Source organism: Humulus lupulus, chromosome 2 (genome assembly GCF_963169125.1).
Source record: "Humulus lupulus chromosome 2, drHumLupu1.1, whole genome shotgun sequence".
NCBI classification, from domain to species: domain Eukaryota; kingdom Viridiplantae; phylum Streptophyta; class Magnoliopsida; order Rosales; family Cannabaceae; genus Humulus; species Humulus lupulus.
Window position 1 is genome coordinate 270,079,253 of NC_084794.1, and position 16,653 is coordinate 270,095,905.

Genomic DNA, 16,653 nt, shown 5'->3' on the forward strand with positions numbered 1-16,653 from the left:
TACTTGTATGGAGATTTCGGCCTAGGTGCACCCAAGGGTGTTCTTGATATGTTGTGTGATTACAATATGTTTGATCCATGTTTTAGGATCTATGATATATGGGTAAGAGAAAAAGTGGTAATCTTGATATTTTGATCATGAAATCTTGTTAGATGCATGTTATATTTTGAATGATTAAATTATAAGATGCATGAAAATAATGATAGAAATATGCTAGGTTAATATAAGGCATATGTGAATATGGTGCTTATAAATTTACTATATGCTATTTTTATTGTTAATGTTTTGTTGGTTTTCATGGAATTGCAACAAATGATTTTAAAAGGATTCATGTGATTATGTTAGTAGAATCATGCATATTATAAGAGCATAATGAGATTTTAGGCATGAATGATTTTATGTAATTTTTAAGACAAAAGTTGAGTTTTACAAAGAATTAAGCTTGCTGTTTTTTTTTCAAAATAATTGGGTAAAAGTTGATAAAAATATGAGTTGCATGCATAAATAATGTTCTTGATGAATGTGTTAATTTTTATGAAATTAAAAGAGGATTTTAAGTCTCATGTTATGATATTTTACCCAATTAATTTCCTACAGAATTTTTATTGAATTTTGAGAAAAAATGAGTTTATAAAATTGAATATGGTGATTTTAATGATAAAAAAATGGTTGCTGGAATTTTGTAATAAAATATGAAGTAAGTCTCACTAAAAATGAATTTGATTAATTTTTGGAATAAATTATTTTTCCTAAGTTATGGTAATATTGAAAAATGATATTTTAATGGTATGAATGCATATTTTGATAAATAATGATTTTTCTTTATTTTGATTGAGAAAAATATTTAAACTCTATTTATTTGTGATTTTTGAATAAAATAAATAGTGGCTGAAAGTTTGTTTTAAAAAGGTTAACAATTGTTATTAAATTGTCACATATGGGTTTTTACTACTTAAAAATTAAGTCTTAAATAAATTAAATCAAAATGTATTTTTCCACACTTAAAATATATTTTTCACATCATTTTTGTAACACAATAATAAAATATATTTTTCTAAAGAAACATGTTAAAATAGGTATTTTAATTAAACCCAAGCTTGTTGGTTCATTCTTGGTAAATTAATATTTATTTAATGAAAATGTCACATATTTTATTTTGAGCTAAAATAAAATAAATTTATAAAATAAAATAAAGTTTTGAGAAATTTAATCAACTTAGAAATTTTAAGAAAAATAAAGCATGTAATATGGCTATTGATTTTCAAACAATAAAAGCAAGAAATGTAGAATTATCGTTTTTTAAAACGTCTTTATTACGCAACATTCCCACGTATGCATGTTACATGCAAATAAACTTTTACGTCCAGAATCATGATTATTATTCAACTATGTAATTTTTATAAAGCAATCATGTTAGTAAAATGGGAAGAACGGGCATTATTCTTTTTGGCGATAATTGCATATTTTAGTGTAACTGTTATCATGAGTGCATGGCCCATGCACACATGAGTTGTATGGAAGGGCAAAATAGTAATTTTATGAACCTAAGAAACGTTATTTTGATTATGATATAGGCTCGCTGAACGATTGTGAAATTCTTAGCTTGGACCTGAGGTAAGGAAGTTAGATAGATTTTATGATTTTATGCTATGAATGGTAAGGCTGTTATATGAATGAATTGTTATGAAATTATGAATGCCTTAATGTGATGATATGATTGAATGTGATATGTGTATGGATGTTAGATACATCAAACAGAATACGATGTTAGATACATCAAACAGATTTCGATGTCAGATACATCGACCGAGTTACTAAGGACATTGAGACGTGACTCCTAGGGCGGATGCGCCGAGGTTATTCAAGGACCAGTGATCTCCTGTTTACCTCATAGGGTGACATGGACAACTAGCGTTCCATGCTCATCATGTATGCTGTATGATTGTGATATGATGATATGTCACATTTATGTTATGATATGTTGATATGTCACATTTATGTTATGATATGTTGATATGCCACATTTATGTTATGATATGTTGATATGTCACATTTATGTTATGATATGTTGATATGTCACATTTATGTTATGATATGATGAAATGTTACGATTATGTTATGATGTACCATGATGTTTTTAGATGAACGTTAGTGTTTGGTTGTTTGTTGTCTTTCTTACTTGCTTATTTGCTTGTACTTCCTTACTGGGCTTTTAGTTCACCCCCCTTACTTTCCTTCCAGGTAGCAAATAGGATTTCTCTATGGCACGCGTGGTGACGTGAGGAGTTCTTCATCATGGGGTGTATGGCGTGGGGAAATCCTATGGACGATAAAACGATCAACGTAGAACGCCATTTAAATTATGTTTTGTTTTAAGGGACTTTTTCCTAAATTATCAGTGGGACTCTGTTATTTAACTTAATTGGTTTTCTTTGAACTTTGCATAAAAACCTATGTTTTATTTTAAACTTATGGCGCCAACTTGCATGATTTTAAATAAGTCCCCCTGAGACTTTAATAATGGATGGTATTCTTTCATAAGCTATGTTATGCGAATATTTTGTAAGTATTAGTCTAGGGCGTTCTTTACATGCAGGTAAGGGCAAGGGTAAGCAAGAACAACCTGAGTTGGAGAGATATGGGGGTGATGTGTACATACTCAGTCTGCTTGATCGCCACGACCGAGATTATTTTGAGGGACTAGGATTGAGTTCAGTTTTGTCGCTCAGGTCAGCCATTGTTGTAATCCCAAATGTATTGTATTTTGTTTATAACTCTTTTCAGATTTATGTATATATTTAAACTCATTAATGAGAAGTTCAACTCTTTCGACCAAAATTTTTAATACATAAACCGTTACTTTAGTTACATGTTTAAAGTCCAAATGCCTCGCTTAATGAGTTAAGCACTATTTTAAACACATAGTGTAACGGTCCTGGATTACTAGGGTGTTACAACTTGGTATCAAAGCTGCCAAGGTTTAATGAGTCCTGAAGATAGGTTGAGTGTGTATGCTCGCTGCTAAAGATAAGCTTGACTCACGGTTTGGTAACTAATGTGTTACATATGTGTTTAACTTCTTAAGTGGACTATATGCTTTATCTACATGCTAGAATAGGAAGCATGGGATGTACTGATAGAGCCTGGCCCTTGACTGTTATGTGAATGTGAAAATACATGCTTATTAGTATTCCTATTGCTTGTGAATATTAAGGACGTGCTTATTAGCACTATTTTTGAATGGGAATGCTTATTTGTTTGGTTTTAGACCGTGGAGTGGTACCCTGATACTATTATCATTGTGCGATGAGCAGAGTTGTTGATTGCATATATACTTGGAGAGTTATGCCTCCAAGGCGATCAAAAAGACTAGCCAACACAGAGGTCAAAGACAGAGATGATAACCAGGATCAGAACCCTCTACCAGCCCCTTAGAACTAGCAACAGATGTTTGCTGATATGCAAGCAAGGTTACAAAGACAGGAAGATGAGATTCGACTACTAAGACAACAGGATTTGTCAAGGAACGCTGAGCAGTGGATGAGCATGACTACCTCCATCCTTGACTTCATCAGGGTGGTAGGTAATGACAGAGTAGCCTTTGCCACAGACATGTTACGAGATGATGCCCGCATCTAGTGGGAGGTTGTATCCCAGACACAGAATGTCGCGGTATTGAGTTAAGATGAGCTCTTGGATTCGTTTAATGAAAAGTACTATAATGATGTAGTTCGGACTGCGAAGGCAGATGAGTTCTCCAAACTGGTTCAGGGTAACCACATGGTAACTGAGTATGCCGTGAAGTTCTACAAGTTGGCCAAGTTTGTTCGGGGATTGAACCCCATGATAGCACGAGATGTCAAGATTACCTCAGTGCCTAGACTTACTACATATGCCTAGGTAATTTAGAAGGCCCTTACTGCTGAGGGAGCATAGGATAAGATTTAACGTGAGAGCGTCAAGAGACGGGATGCTAGGAGGGTGGTAGCTCCATTTATGGGATCTGGTAGGGGCGGAGGCCCTAGTGACCAGAAGAGGAAGACTCCAGACACTGTTAGGATTAATGCCCTAAAAGCATGTAAAGACATTTTATTGGTTTTAAATAAAAGTACAATTTTATTATATTTGAATGTTATAATTATTGTTTTAATTAATTATTCCATATTCATTCATGAGAATATGATCTTGTATTAGTACGAGAGAATTAAGATCATATATAATGAATAAAATAGTGAGTAACATATTAAAGTAAGGAATCTTTAATGAATGGTCACTAGTACGGTTTGTTGAGCATACGAGATGCAAGTAATCTAGATTAGGATTACTGATGTGGATAGACATCTTAGTAAATGTGTTGTATATAATAGAGATTATATATGACAGGACTGATAAGAATTAATTATCTTTATAAAGTTGTCGTTTGACGTAAATATTTAATTCTTATCATAATAGATGATCATTTGTAGATCAGTCTAAATCTTGAGTATTCATGAACTCCTGTTTATGTTTATTGGATCTTTTGATCCACTCGTTAAGGTCTCTTAGAATAATGAGGCTAATGACTTTTGTTTTGGAGATTCAATATCATGGATGGGTGGGAACATGAATTACAATAATGGAATCCATGCTTTCCTAACGGATCGAATATTGGTTCCCTAAAGGGTTGATTCTGGAACTTAATATTTATTGAGCTCAAATCTATAATTAGATTACAGATTAATTATTCGCTAGTGAATTTATGGTACTTAAGGATCAAGAGGTAATTAGAATGGTAAAACGATAATTTTGACCAGCTCTAATTAACGAACCAATAATGGAGGACAGAACTGCATATATTGATTATATCAATGGACTAGTAGAGAAAAATCTGTAAATATAATTCTATAAATACTTAGAGTGCAATTCCATATTTATAGTGGAATAACCATGAAATTAATAAATAAGATTATTATATTAAAGAGTTTAATTAATAATATGGTTTATTGGAGCTTCGTATTATAGGTCAATGATCCCCAGATCACCTCTGTCCTACACTGTCAAGGGTAAGGATGTCAAAAGAAATATTTGTAAAGAGAAATGACTGAATTGCAAAAGAATTAATCTTCCAGGGCAAGGAATTAATTATATGATAATTATGGGTAGTTGATTAATTGTGAATTAATTAATTATTTAACTATATAATTTTTATTTTGAAAAAATATAGGTTAAAATTAATATTAATCTTGTTTGGATTAATATAAAGAAAGAGACTAATAAATATCTTATTTATAATATGATATTTATTTATATATTTAAAATTGATATTTTAAGATAAAATTAATTTTGAATTAACTGATATTTATGTTGGGATAAAATATTGTCTTAAATATTTATTAAATAAACAAATTAGAAAATCAGGAAAACCTGATACAGGCTTGGGCGACACACACTGTATTATACATGTGTGGCGCCTAGCATCAGGGATTTATTCCTTGGGATTTGAATTTCTAATAATTTTGTTTAATCAGTTATTCAATTATTCTTTTTAAATATGATTTAAATATATAATCAAATGAATTTATCTAATTAGTTTTAATTTACATTATATTTTAATTAAATAAATATTATTTAATTAGATTAAATATCTTTATAACTCTGATAGTACATGAATTTCATAATAAGGCTTGATTATTATTTTGAAAATAAAGATATAGACTCTCTCTCTCTAAAGCAATAGTTTTTCTAAACCTGAAAACTAATATAAACCTTCTCTTTGTTAAAACTCTCTAGATCTCATGTGTTGAGTACATCTAGGGAGTAACATAAATCAACCTTTTGAATCCTACGTGTCCACACACGTCCTTGTGTGTTTAAGGAATGATTTGGAAGATGGGGGTGTGAGATCTCAGAACACTGGATAGGAAGATCGTTGATTTATACAAAAAGACTCAAGAAAACTTTATGGGCTACAAGAGGTAATCCCTGCACTGTTTTTATGTGATTTAATATTTATATATGTGTATGATCTTGGCTAGTATTAATATTTATTAAAATGGGTTCATATATTCCATTGCGTACCTTTGATTTGATCATTTAATACCAACAATTGGTACCAAAGAAGTCTATACATATATCTTGCATTTGTTATATGTATGTTGATATGTATATTGGGTGGATGAATATGTTTTTTGAATGTATGGTTGAATGAAAGATCGTTAATTATTTGATGCTATTAGGTTAGGAATTTGATCATTTTTCTAGATCTTGTTTTTTTTTTTAATTTCTATTTATGAAATATGTATTGTAAAAATCTGTACATAAGTAGAGAAGGACCCGAGCCACCAGCCATGGCGGTAGCCCGAGCCTTGTCGGCCACCTGTGCACAGCCACGCCTGGCCTCGTGCCTGCCTGTATGCGCCCCTGCGCACCCACACCTAGCCCCCGTGCCTGCCTGCACGCGCCCCTGCGCACTCGAGCCAAGCCCTTGCTGCCTGCCTACGTGTGCGCCTGCGTACCCCTGCCTAGCCTCCTGCACGCTAGCCTGCCACCTAAGCCCTTGGTTCCCCTTGTGCCGCCGACCCTAAGGCACCATCTTGGTGCCCAAAACCCTAATTCCTAAATTATTGCAAATATCTTTTATGTAATTAATTTTTAAATTATTTGAATTTAAAAATTTAATTATCTTATTTTATTGTATTAGAAAATAAAATATATTTTAGTTGATTAAGATATTTTAATATCTTAAGTTTGAATAATTATTTGAATTTGATTATTTAATTATTTAAATTCAACTAAATTAAAACGATGAAAAAAGGGTTATTTAATTAAAAGTTAGTTTTAATTAAATAAATTAATTAGAAAGTTTGTTTTTAATTAATAAGTTGGGCAAAACAAAGTTTTTAAAGATTAGCAAGAAAGCCTAAATGAGAGGAGGAGCATTCTGGGAGAGTCTTGAAAGCTACATAGGCTTAGATTGCAATTTTATTTACAATTTTTTCAAAGGGTTGTAAATCTTAGAAATACACATTAGTACTCGATTCATCATTTATTGTTTATTTATTGTATTTATTTAAATAAATGTTCATTGATGTTTGATTGATAATATGATCATGCATTAGTCAATTATATGTCATTCATGAAACCCCACACAGTTTTCTCATTAATCATGCATCTTTTAGAAACATGATTATCTAGGATTTTCCTATTTGCTTATATGAATTATTTTCGAGAAACCAATTGCATGTAAACTACTAAGTATGAAATTAGTTAAAACTTGGTAACCCTCACCATAATAAACAAATTTATGTAAAAAAACATTTTTAGTAAAGTTAGATGAATGTAATGGGTAATTATTTAGATCACATTAATTATAGAAACAGTCTATTTTATAATTATGAATTTTGTAATTAATTACATTCATAGGGTTATTAATAAAATAGTAATTAATTTAGAAATAATTTATTAGTTTAATAAAGCACATTTAATCTAAAATAATAAGTGGGAGAAGATGAACATCTCAATGTGACCTATGGTCTCCATTATTAGTACAACACCGTGAGATATGAATAAGGCCTCGAGGCAGCTTTGTTTTCGTTCCCCTAAGGAAGGTTTCTAAACATATCAATACCAAGGTTGGCTTCTTACCAAGATAGGAAGAAGTGATGTATTTTAGGCTTGACCGACCCTAAGGCGGCACTCTCTAACTTAAGTCATGAATTCTGAAATAATGGGTTACACTTACAAAGATGTAATTAAGCTTTTGCTGTGGATAATTGCATCTTGAACAAACCAGCGGTACTTATATTTAAAAGAGAAAATAAAGAGTTATTTTAAGTTTTAAATTATAATGATAAGATTATCTTATAAACTATTTGAATTTAACTTGACCGACCCTAAGGCGGCACTTTATTTGTTGGGTAGTCTTATCGTGGAAAAGTAAATGCTAAGTTATGTGTTTTAATTGTTGCATTCATGCATCATGTTTACTTTCCATAACATTGATATTCTTTCAAATGATAATATTATTGTATTTTATTTCAGTTAAAATGTCTCAAAACAACTGCAATGTAGTGGTTGAACTTAATGATGAAAATATAGTATTTTGGATACATGATATGGATATATTATTGTTAAGAGAGAATTTGATGGAGGCTGTTAAAACACCACCAATCGATGAACCACACTTAGATGCTTCAGTGATTGATCAATTCGAGTATGCCCAGTGGTTAAGAATAAATCATATGACTGTATTATTTACTCCAATTAGTGAATATAGAGACCAAAAAAACTCTACAAAATCTTAAATCTGCATATGATATATGGGAGGCCATCCATGCTACGTATGGATACATATATGATAAGTGGTTTTATGAGAATGAAATCCAATCGGTGAAGTGTGAAATAATTACTGAATTTATGAAGAATGAGAAAGGTAAGTATGATTTATTTGTTCTAATAACTAAGTGGAAATAGATTTGTCATTCTAAGCTCTTAACTGAGGGTCCACTAACAATGTTTATTCTTCTGTGTAGATGGATGAATCTAACGTTTCAAGAAGGTTGTTGATGAAGATCATGAAGTGGAAAAGAGGAAAAATGTCTAGTTCAAGAAAGCGTTAAAGAAAATCCATTTATTTAAAATTCTTTAGTTTTATTAAAATAAATCTTTATTGTTGTTTGAACAATGTTTAGTGTATCTTTTTAGTTAATTTGGAATTTTATTGCATGTAATGAATTTAGAATATTTTATTTATAATTTTATTATTCTTAATTTTTTCTTTAGACATGTAATTGAATATTTGGACTTTATCGCTTTCATTAAAATGAACAAACACTCAATAATTCAGAATTGTTTAAAGTAGCAAAACCGCAAGGTAACAAAAGACAAAAAGTTTCAAACGAGGATGACACATATCTTTGGCATCTTAGACTTGGTAATATAGGATAAACTGGTTAACAAAAGATGGACCTTTGAGAGAACTGAGGGTTGGAAATCTTCCAGTTTGTGTGAAGGAAAAATGACCAAACGTCCTTTCTCAACAAAAGGCAATAGAGCCAAAGAACCTTTGGAGCTTGTACACATCGATGTCTGTGGTCCAATCAATGTACAAGCAAGAGGTGGGTATGAGTATTTCTTCACTTTTATTGGCGATTACTCAAGATATGATCATACTTACTTAATGCTTAGGAAATCTGGAACCTTTGGTAAGTTTCAAGAATTCAAATCTAAGACTGAGAAGCAGTCAGATAAGACTCTAAAGACACTTCGATCTGATCGAGGTGGGGAATATTTAGATTTAGAATTTAAAGATTTATTGCTGGAGCAAGGTATTCTATCCCAACTCACAACACCAGGAACGCCACAACAAAATGGTGTTTCTGAAAGAAGAAACAAGACCTTGTTGGACATGGTCAAGTCTATGTTAAGCTACTCTTCACTTCCTCTCTCATTCTAGGGATGTGCACTTCAAACGATGACGTACATTTTTAATGTAGTCCCATCTAAGACCATTAGCAAAACGCCGCTGGAACTGTGGAATGGAAACAAAACTAATTTGCACCATTTTCGCATTTGGGGCTGTCTTGCTCATGTTCTTAGACCTAAATTAGGGAAACTTGAATCAAAGTTGGAAGTGTGCATTTTTGTTGGCTATGCTCGAGAAACAAGAGGTGGTTATTTCTATAGTCTCAAGGATCAAAAGGTATTTGTTTCCACAAATGCGACCTTCCTTGAACATGACTATATGAATAACTATAAACTTCAGAGCAAGGTAGTATTGGAGGAACTCATAGCTGAGAAGATTCCATCACAATCATCTTCATCATTAAATGATAAACGACAAACCGAGGAAACCATGATTCCTGAAAAAAGAACCCTGGTGCAACATCGTAGTGGGAGGATTGTGAGACAACCTGTTCGCTACGAACATGAGGCACATGTCCGTGTTTCTGATACAGACAAGGATGATCCATTAACCTTTAAAGAGGAAATGGATTATCCTGAAAATGAGAAATGGCAAGAAGCCATGAACCAAGAAATGGAATCGATGTATTCGAATTCTGTCTCAGAACTTGTGGATCCACCTGAAGATGTCAGGCCCATAGGGTGTAAGTGGATATACAAGAAGAAAAGAGGTGTAGATGGGAAAGTAGAGACTTTCAAAGCGAGGCTTGTAGCCAAAGGTTACACTCAGAGAGAAGGTGTTAATTATGAAGAAACATTTTCTCTTGTGGCCATGCTCAAATCCATTCGTATCATCTTATCCATAGCAGTTGCCAATGATTATGAGATATGGAAAATGGATGTCAAGACACATTTCTAAATGGCTATCTTGATGAAAGTATCTATATGGTACAACCATAATGGTTCATAAAGAAAGGAAAAAATCAAAAGGTGTGCAAGTTGCTAAAATCCATTCATAGATTAAAGCAAGCACCTAGATCTTGGAATATCACTTTTGATGAAACAATTAAAACATATGGCTTCGAACAGAATGTCGACGAAGCATGTGTGTATAAATACATCAAAGTAAAAGTGGTGGTTTTCTTAGTTCTTTACGTTGATGACATTTTGCTCATTGGGAACAATGTAGAGACATTGTCAAACGTGAAGAAGTGGTTAGCCAAAAAAGTTCCAAATGAAAGATTGGGAGAGGCGAGCTATGTTTTGGGAATCCAAATCCTAAGGGATAGGAAGAACAAGCTCTTGGCACTTTCTTGGGCTAATTATATAGATAAGGTGCTTGAAAGATTCTCTATGGAGAATTCCAAGAAAGGTCAATTACCGACCAGACATGGAATTGCTCTCTCCAAGGAACAATGTCCCAAGACACCTCGGGAGGAAGAGGATATGAGAAAGTATCCCTGTGCTTCATCAATTGGGAGTCTGATGCATGTTATGTTGTGTACTAGGCCAGACATATGTTATGTAGTTGGGATTGCAATTCGTTTTCAATCAAATCCTGGTTTGGAACACATTATTGCAGTAAAGCACATTCTCAAGTATCTTAGGAGAACGAGAGACTATATGTTGGTATATTCAGGGGTGAGCTAAACCCTACTTGATACACTGATTTTGATTTCCAATCAAACAGAGACAGTCAAAAATTTACATCTGGGTCAGTGTTCACTCTTGGTGGAGGAGTTGTTGTTTGGAGAAGCATTAAACAATCCAACATAGCTGATTCAACCATGGAAGTCGAATACATAGTGGCTTATGAAGTTGCTAAGGAGGCGGTTTGGTTAAGGAAGTTCTACAATGATCTGGAAGTTGTTCAAGATATGGATAAGCCACTAATCTTGTACTGCGACAACAGTGGAGCAGTAGCTAATTCCAAAGAACCGAGAAGCCACAAGAGAGGGAAGCATATAGAAAGGAAATACCTTCTGGTAAGAGAGATTGTACACCAAGGTGATGTGACTGTTATGAAGATAGTATCAGAACAGAACCTGGCTGACCTGTTTACCAAGACACTTCCTGCAAAGTCATTCATGGGTCACGTGTGCAATATGGGATTAAGGGAGATGCCTCACTTGCTTTGAGGTCAAAAGGGAGATTGTTAGGATTAATGCCCTAAAAGCATGTAAGGACATTTTATTGGTTTTAAATAAAAGTGCAATTTTATTATATTTGAATGTTATAATTATTGTTTGAATTAATTATATATTAATATCAAGAAAAATCCATATTCATTTATGAGAATATGATCTTGTATTAGTACGAGAGAATAAAGATCATATATGATGGATAAAATAGTCAGTAACATATTAAAGTAAGGAATCTATAATGAATGGTTACTAGTACGGTTTGCTAAGCATACAAGATGCAAGTAATCTATAATCAGATTACTGATGTGGATAGACATCTTAGTAAATGTGTTGTATATACTAAAGATTATATATGACAGGATTGATAAGTATTAATTATCTTTATGAATTGTCGTTTGACGTAAATATTTAATTCTTATCATAATAGATGATCATTTGTAGATCAGTCTAAATCTTGAATATTCATGAACTCCTGTTTTTGTTTATTGGATCTTTTGATTCACTCGTTAAGGTCTCTTAAAATAATGAGGCTAATGAGTTTTGTTTTGGAGATTCAATATCATGGATGGGTGGGAACATGAATTACAATAATGGAATCTATGCTTTCCTAACGGATCGAATATTGGTTCCCTTAAGGGTTGATTCTGGAACTGAATGTTATATTATTTTATAATATAATGTTTTAGATTAAATAAATGTGACAAAGAGTGTCACATATTATAACATATATTAGAGAGTTACAATATTTAGATATACGTGAATAATCAAATATGTAACATATTTGGTGTTACAAATTCAGTTACAAATTTGTAACTTCCAAATATTGCCCATTATTGTGTAGATTTATTGTTACACAATATTGAGATGAATTTCTTAAAACCATATGTGAAATGGTTGTTAGAGATATGATTTTAACCCCAATAATGTGTATTGGAGGTTAAAAAATCATTTGGGAGTGGATTGAAACCGTTTGAAAAGCAACACATTTTCATGTGCTGAAATTGGCCAGTGGCCGCGGCTTGGGGACTAGAGACCAGTGGCCGCGGCCATGGGTGTTGATTAACCAATTTTTTCCAACCTTTTTGAACGACTCCAAGAACCCAAATAACTCCTAAATCTCATTTTTAATTCCATAAATAGCCAATTAATCATTAGTAACAACCATGGGGGTTGGTGGAATTTAAAATTCAAAGGGTGTCTCTAAACTCTATAAATATGAGCCTATTGCTCACTTGTCAGACACAACTTTTCTATCCATTAGAGAACTTGGCTAGAAAACACCTAGAGGCTTGATTATTCCAAAAAGAAATTTCCAAAATCTATGAGAGAACCCGTAGTACTTGAGTTAGGGGGAAATAAGCTTTTGGACAAAGGTTTCAAACCTTGTTCAAGTTGGTGATCCCCAACACTCTTCACTTCGGTAGTGTGAGTGAGAGTTATTTCTCATTTGATTCTTGTTCTTATCTTTTATTCTATTGCTTTTCATCTTCATATTCTTCTTCTCTATTTACTTGTATTTCTTGTTTAGAGTTGTAATCTTTTCTTTTCTTTTTGTTACAAATAATTTTGCTTTATTTGTATCTTTTTGTTTAGAGTTTTATTCCTCCATTCTCTTTGTTACACCCAGATTTCGAGCCTTAAGAATTGTGATCTCGAAAGCTGGATTCGTCAGGAATGGGCTCGTAATGTCTGGAACACGTGTCCGCAACCTAGGCACCGAGCCTACAAAGCAGGGGCAACTTCGAAGATGGTAGCCTCAAAACCCTCACAAGCTCGAAAGACAAACATCGAAGTACGTCTATTCTCGGATGATGACCTCGGATCAGGGGTTCCGAGCCTGACATAAGTATGAGCTCGAAGCCACATGATCTTGGGGAAAATACTATAACTCGAAAGTCATTAAGAGACCTGGGTGAACACGGCACTGACAATATAGATTGATAACTTTGAATATCTTAGTGAATCATTTTGGAGAGACGCAGTCTACATTCATTGCTGTAAATCCCCTATAATAAAGGGATATTTATTATTCAGTTATACGCCCCCTGATCTTCAGGGGACGTTTCCTTGTATATAGGATTACAGGCTTTTAATTCCATTAAATTTATTTACATATACAGAATAACTTCCCGAAATGTGTGGGACAGTATTCTGAAATCTCCTTTATAAATAGAGGGGTCATGCACCATGAAAAAGGACCGAATTTTTTGTGATCTTGGGAGAAACTCTGGAGAATTCATTCGTAAAGAATTTCCAGAAAATCATCTTAAGTTCTAATAACAAAGACTCATGGACTAGGCAGAGTTAACGGCTGAACCACGTAAAAAATCCCATTTGTTTTATCGTATTTTTCTGGCCATAACTATTTACTATTTTCGTGCTCTTTATTCACTGTTGGCGAAAAAAGGTGTCAACAGTTTGGTGCTTTCATTGAGAGCCTTAAGCATTCAGTCCCTGAACAAGTTATGGCCGCTAATGATCAGAACGTTCCTGAAGAAAATTATCCGAGACGCCCTGGGAAACAGCCGATGGTAAACCCAGATGTTGAAGAGAGAAGCGAATCCTCCGATTCTCGGGGACCACCCGCACCACCAAGGGATGAGGATATGAATTACAATCCTGAGCGATACGTTCCCATTGTGGAACTTGAAAACAGGCAGCTGAAACAGAAGTTGGCAGAAGCCAACAAGCGGAATGAGGAGTTAGCAAGGATAGCTGCAGAGGCGCAGGCGGCTCAGCCCCCGCCTCCGCGTGAAAACCAATCTCCCCCTCCGAGGGACGTGCATCTTCCTCCCCACAGGCCTCGTGGGCGTCCACGAAAGAATGCTGCCACAAGAAGGCCGAAACAACCTCCGGCACCAGCAGAGCCATCCGCTCCCTCGAGACCCCAAAGAAGTACCCGAGCTAGGGCCCCGGTCAATCCACTTGCGGGGGTACCTGCGGGAACTGAGAACAACCAAGCCCCTGCAGAGGCTCGGACTCAAGTCCCTGGGAACACACAAAATGCAACCAACCCATCTCGAGCAAACTTCGGACCATCCAGACCACGAAATGGGTGGCACCCACCGTCACCCATACGGTTCCCTCCATCGCCTATAAGAAATCCTTCACGTCCTCGCAGGAATGCTTAACCAGTTTGAGATCAGGATGAAAGGCGTGTGGGGAGGAGACAAGGAAACAGGGAAGCTTTCCAGGAGCGGAGAGGCGCCCTATCTGAAAAAAGTCAAACGTCTCGGTCTAACATGGCAGAAACGAGGCGGCACGAAAAAGACCCATCTCGAAATAATCATGCGACAAGTTTTGCTAGTGATGACTCTGGAGATACCAGATCGGTCAGCATGCATGATCGAGGTCGAAAGAATACTGGGAGCCGCAGGAATCGCTCCGACCTATGGGAGCACTTGAATCAGAGTCGGGGTAATGTTAACCCGATGAACCTGGACCTGAGGGATCGCTTAAATAGGCGTAAAGACCACCTGCGGAGGTGCGAACCTGGAATTGTGATCAACGACAACCAATTCCAGACGAGACCCCTTGCGGACCCAGTCCAGGAAAGAATTGATCAGTTATAAAAGGCCTTCAGGCTTTTGAAAAATGAGCAAGTTCAGGATTGATATGAAGATTCTGATGAGGAGCTTAAACCGTTTGCTCCCAATATATCCAACACTCCATTTCCCCAAGGATTTCGAATCCCTCATGTCCCAACGTTTGAGGGAAAGTCCGACCCGTACAGCCATTTGAGTACATTCAATACCATAACAAGAGCAAGTAACGTGGGTTACGAGCTCAGATGCATGTTATTTCCAGCATCACTGACAGGACCAGCCAAAAGCTGGTTCGAAAAATATAAAAGACACTCAATAACTTCTTGGGATCAGCTGTCTAAAGACTTTAAGAAGCAGTTTAGAGCCATGATGAGGGTTAGACCTGAGGCGTCAACCCTGTCTAACGTTCGGCAACAGCCAGGAGGGACACTAAAAAGTTACCTTACAAGGTTTAACTTGGAAGTTGCCCGAGCTCGGAATGTGGATGACAGCGGTCACCTAATGGCTGTCCAAGCTGGAGTTATGCCAGGAAGTGCTCTCTGAGACGACATGCAGAGAAAACCGGTGAGGTCCCTAACCGAGTTTAACAAATGGGCACAGAGGTTTGTCAATGTAGAGGAAGCGAGGTCGACACTTAATGTGACTTCCCAACCCGTAACTACAATGATAAATGTAAACTCTGCCTCAACCTCGGAGGACCCACCAGCTTCAAAGCCTGCTACAGAAAACCCTTCCAAGAGAAAAAAGAACGAAGGAAGTAACCCCGAGGCCGAAGGAGGAAAGAAAAAGAAGAGGGAGAGATATTTCTCCGTGTACAGAGTGTACACCGAGCTCAACGAGTCTTGGGAGAACATATACCTGGCTAATGAAAACCAGGTCCCCTTCAGGCGTCCAGACCCAATGAGAAATTAGAAGTCCAAGAGGGACTCCAGCAAATATTGGCGGTTTCATAGAGACACACGGCATACTACTGATGAATGTCGACAGCTGAAAGACGAGATCGAAGGGTTGATCTCGAGAGGTTATTTCAGGCAATATGTCAAGAACCAGAGTACTAATCAAGCGATCGCGAGCCAGAGAGCAGCCGCGCCGCAGCCCACACAAAACAATAATTCCCGAGTTAGGGAAGAAGACAGGCCCCCACCGATAGATGGAGAAGACGTGATAACCATCTCGGGAGGGCCTCATCCCGCGGGCATGGGCAGAAATGCCCAAAAGAGACACGTTAAAGAGCTAAAGACTTGGGACGGGTCTCCCTATGAACCCGAACCTAGAGCTCCAAAAAGTCAAAAGATTGAATCCCAACCAATAACCTTCACTAAGGAAGACGCGTCCCATGTTCAGTTTTGTCACCATGATCCACTGGTCATCACTCTCCAGCTGGCAAATAAAAGGGTCCACCGAGTTCTCATAGACAATGGGAGCTCAGTTAACATTCTCTATAAAGCAACCCTTGAAAAGATGGGACTCTCCCTTCGTGACCTGAAAGCATGTGCAACTATGCTATACGGCTTTTCAGGAGAAGGAACCGCCTGCATGGGGTCCATTGAACTCCCCATGACCTTGGGAGACTACCCAGTTTC